The sequence below is a fragment of the Astatotilapia calliptera genome, chromosome 5 (genome assembly GCF_964374335.1).
Source record: "Astatotilapia calliptera chromosome 5, fAstCal68.1, whole genome shotgun sequence".
NCBI classification, from domain to species: domain Eukaryota; kingdom Metazoa; phylum Chordata; class Actinopteri; order Cichliformes; family Cichlidae; genus Astatotilapia; species Astatotilapia calliptera.
The window spans coordinates 28,518,039-28,522,636 of NC_137426.1; the positions used below are offsets into that span (position 1 = coordinate 28,518,039).

At 43.3% G+C, this 4,598-nt stretch overlaps 1 non-coding gene across 1 annotated transcript; it reads right to left on the bottom strand.

Moving 5' to 3' along the window:
• Positions 1-1,404: 1,404 nt before the first annotated feature.
• trnar-acg (transfer RNA arginine (anticodon ACG)) lies at positions 1,405-1,477 on the bottom strand. Its single transcript has one exon. It is a non-coding gene; the product is annotated as a tRNA-Arg (tRNA).
• Between the last annotated feature and the right edge of the window lie 3,121 nt (positions 1,478-4,598).

A 4,598-nucleotide genomic window follows, 5' to 3' on the forward strand; every position in this document is an offset into this window, starting at 1 on the left:
CAAGGCGATAGAGAGAGAAGGAAGAGGGTGGAACAGAATTAAAATGAAACTGGAAAAGTTGGGAGATGATGGGCAGAGCAAATGGGAGAAATGGGCTGCCAGAAACATGGTTAGTTCCAAAATGAAACAAACAAAAACATAACACGAGAAAAAAGGGCCGGTGAACAATGGGATGAAGAAGTAAAAAAAACAAACAACAACAACCAAAAAACCCAGACACGCTGCTTCCAGAGGCTGTTCAGGTGCTCCTTCTCTGCCAATCCACTAAGCAGAGCTTCATCTGGAGTCCAACACTAACTACAGCATGCCTTTCAGACATGTTTCCAACAGGGGAGAAAGAATGCAAAACATTTTCCCCGTCTGCACTGACTGTCGAGATTCCCCCCGTCATCATCCACCCTTAATCCATACAGCAGGATGAATAGGGAATGAGTGGAGTTCGCTATCAGCCACAACCTGTGGAGTGCAATCCACACCAGAGGTAATAAACTATGACATTTCCAGTCTTATTATGGCTGAGCTTCAGCTCCACCACTCCTTGCTCTGTGCTCTATCTCGGCACCTCAGGTCAGTAACTTTGACTCGCTAACCACTGTCATTAGTATTCTAGAAAGCTCCGTGGCAGACATCCAGTTTCTGTGCAGGGAAAACAAAGGCTGGCGGTGTAGTTGGACTACAGGATCCAGCTTCTTCCAAACTGCTGAAATATGACCATGGCAGGGCTGCATGGAGTTATTGGGATTTTTTTTAGCAAGACAGGAAGTAGTTTGTTGAACAGTACATTGATTATTTTTTTTATATAGTAGCTATATTAGCTCTAAGGTAATGTAAGGTAAAGTTAAGGTAGGTCTACAGTGCAGATGCTAATAAAATAACTTGTGGTATGTCACTAATCACATCTTGCAAGTTGTAATGTGAACATTTAAAATGCCACTTACAAACTGATGTACTGATGACATCAGTCTCGCTCTGTCCCTCCCTGCCCTGCACCCACCTCCTGTTTCTATGCAGTACCACAGTCCCTCTTCTGCCTTCTTATCATATCCTTTTTCTAGAAACATGAAGAAACAGTGAAGCTCTTTCTGACCTTCTCCATCAGCACAAAACAAGTGTGCTCTCTTTTTTTTGCATGATGCCTTAATAATGCTCACTCTTTTACCATATCTGCATGGTGTGGTTCCTCAACTGTTTCCTCTGTAGTTTCTACATGTGAGGAAATAACCCTTGTTATTGAAAGTTTCACTCTTCATCTATCTTTTGTCCATCACTGTTGTCAGCTTTAAGTAGTGCTCTCCACTTGTTAGCTCCTTTTAATCTCTATCCCTAACCTAAACTAACCTCTTTCTTTCTTCATATCCTGATTATTCCACCTCCTCCTTCAAATCAGGTGTCAAAAACACACTTCGAGCCAGCCAGGAGTCGAACCTAGAATCTTCTGATCCGTAGTCAGACGCGTTATCCATTGCGCCACTGGCCCTGTCAATAAACAGGTCATGCATTTAAATCAGAAACAACCTAGATTGAGACTGGTTAAAGCAAGAGTTTGTACAAGAGTTTGCTTTTAGCCTTTGACTGGCTTCTTTTCCTTCCTTAGATAGAGATTGAAATGTTACAGTATCCCTTGCAAAATGCTATCCTTTGACTAAACAACTTCTTTTTTGTATCTGAGGCCTTTATTTGTTTGTGCAAGCATCTTTTCTATGAAGTTAAGCAAAGAATAATCTTATTCTGTAAGTAAAAGGATCTGAATGTGTATTAAGCTCCTGATATGAACATAAAATCAAATTGGTTCAAATAAATTATGTGCGGAGGGAAAAGAAACACAACTCTCAGAGGCAAGAAGCTGCTAAAAGCGCTAGAAGCCTGGACTAATGCTCACAAAGTATCATGCTTGACACATGTTCATAAGGCACTGAGAGGGATGCTCCGTTGTAAGTTCTGTTAGCAGAAAAGAAAAATGGGTTCGAACTTGGCCAGAGATTTGGAGTTGTTGTACGTTCTCCCATTTGAGTGCAGAACCCCTCTGGGAGCTCTGGTTCCTCCCACCATCAATAACACCGTAGGTTAATAATCCTGTTCCGATCAAGGCGCTCACTTATATATAGATTTATATAAACTCACTCTAAGTAAATACATGGAGGGAGTTTCCTTAATGGATCAATAAAGCTTTCATTCTCTTCCTCATTATTTGTACATTTACAGACCCCCAAACATCATGTTCTTATATACAGACATAAGAGTGTGAAGTTTTTTTAATTATCTTTTTATAGCCCCAAATAAAAGAAACTCATCACTGCGAGTTCTATGAGATGACACGAGTTAGTCATTAAAATATTGCCATACGGTTGCTGGTGTTAGCAATAGTTTAATAAAAATAACCACGTGCTGGCAGATATGTGTATTCTTTGGTTTTATGTTGTAGATAAAACACAGAGGGGAAGGGAAATAAATGAGCGCACAGATGGTAAACAAACTGCTACAGGTAATTTACAGTGCACGGACATAACTGCGATTTATTCCAAAGCATAAAAACACGTGTTCTTTTTAAATACTGTACGTCCTAAAAAGAACACTAGCTAACGCCGCCAGACGTATTCATCAAAAAAGAGCTTTTGGAAATAGCTCCTAGTTAAACAACCTTGCCCCTGCAGTTTAAATGGCACTGTTATGCCTTGCCCACTAATTCAGTGACTTGGCCTGCAGTCATGGGATTAAAAGAGATAAGCACTGGTGTGAATATTCCATTGCTTAGAATGGAGGCCTCCCATTTATCACCCAGTGAGACCAGTGAATAATACATGGGCTTGTCCAGCCCGTGCACAGTAAAACAAGGGCACTTGTGGTAAAAAAGTATTGCCCTTGTCTAACCAGTTAGGCCTCCCCGAGGCTCATTCCGACAGGTCTATTTGGAACAGTCTTGTTTGACCTCTCCCTATGTCTTCCCTTGGAGCCATGCGTGTAGCCGATCAATCACTTGATAATACACACACTGCTCTGTTCATTTCTATACATGTACACACATACGCTTTTTTTCCCTTCTTGTCATTGGCCTTCCCAACCAGTGTGACCAGCACATTAAGGCAGTATCGGATCCACTTCCTATCAAATGTGATACGTGCAGCTCTGAAACACCAATGTCTGGTATGCATGCAAGGCAATATCAATAAAGCCCCACATCACTGCTTCAGCATGCATGGTCTTCCTCAGCGGTGTGGCATTGATCACACTAGAATGACTCTGATTGCAGTGCGCTCCTCAGTGAGGAGACGGGAGTCATGAATCCAAATGTTTCAGCAGGTGTCTGCATGTAACATTGGCGCCCAGCTGTGGTGTTTTTCCGCATGGTTTGGGCCAACATACGCATAGGTCTGAGTATTCACTGATCTTCAACTATGTGTGTGTGTGTGTGTGTGTGTAGGGGGGGGGGGTGTCAATGGAGAAGCCCCTTAACCATTGGGGACTACGCAACAACACAGCCACCATTAACGATCTGCTTTCATATTGTGTGGAAAACCTTCTCATAGACTGGTGCACCAGGTACTGGTGAGATGATTAAGTGCTAAAGCTGCATTTTCTCCTCTGAGCAGGCAGCCTCGAGGCCAGAGAGGCTGCATGATTGCCTCTGTGTGCTACATTACATTGACATGATGGAGAATACTCTCCTGGGGCCTGAAATAATGTAAAAGGAAAGTGGGAGAGAGGGGGGGAAAAAGCCCATCCCAGCCTTTTCTGCCAGGACCTAAGAATTTTCTCCATGCAAGTCGGATTTGCTGATAGATCCACCCATGCCACTGCCTTACTGCTGATGACAGACAGAGTATTCACACATGGGCGCATGGCAGTACACACCAGGGAGCCCCGCCTAATCTGTTATCGCTCATAGACCCTCCTACAGGGTGACTAGAGCCTCCAGGACACTCAGGCTCTGCCTAATTCATAGACCGAGTGCAACCATGCTGTGGATGCACAGTCTGTGAAGATGATCACAGGAGGGCGATTTAGAAGGAGAAAAAAAAAGAGGCTAGTCAAATTGGACGAAATGTGTGGAGTGCGTGTTTTTTCCCTTAACTAATTAGCAGGAGGCTAAAAAAAGCCAAATTTTAAAAAACCAAATCCATCAGCCGGACAAGTGGAACAAATGAGTCGACCTCACAGCGGGAGGCAGCATAGCCTTATTTGTTTGCTTTTCCAACTTGAAGGGCAGACAATGCACGGTCACCCAGGAGCAGCCCATTGAAACCGTCCCCAAAGTTGGAGCAGCGCAAACCTCGGCTGCCTACTAGGCCCCGTGGCTTTTGGCAACTAGATCAGAATGCTTTTGATCCGGCGTTATTAGCTCCGTTACATTTCCGCCGCAGCAGCAACACACGCACACAAAAAAAGACCTATCCTTCTAGGGCTCGTCTCTGCTAAACTGAGGATTTTCTTTCCATCTTATAGCTATGAAAGCATGAATGGTTAATATCACCACAGGATAAGGCTGCCCACTGTGTTTGCAACAGACTGGATAATATTCAGGCAGCTTCCAAAAGACTTTGATATTTGTACAATCTGATCTCTCCTCAAATGAACTCAATTTTGAGGAATTCAGTGTCTAT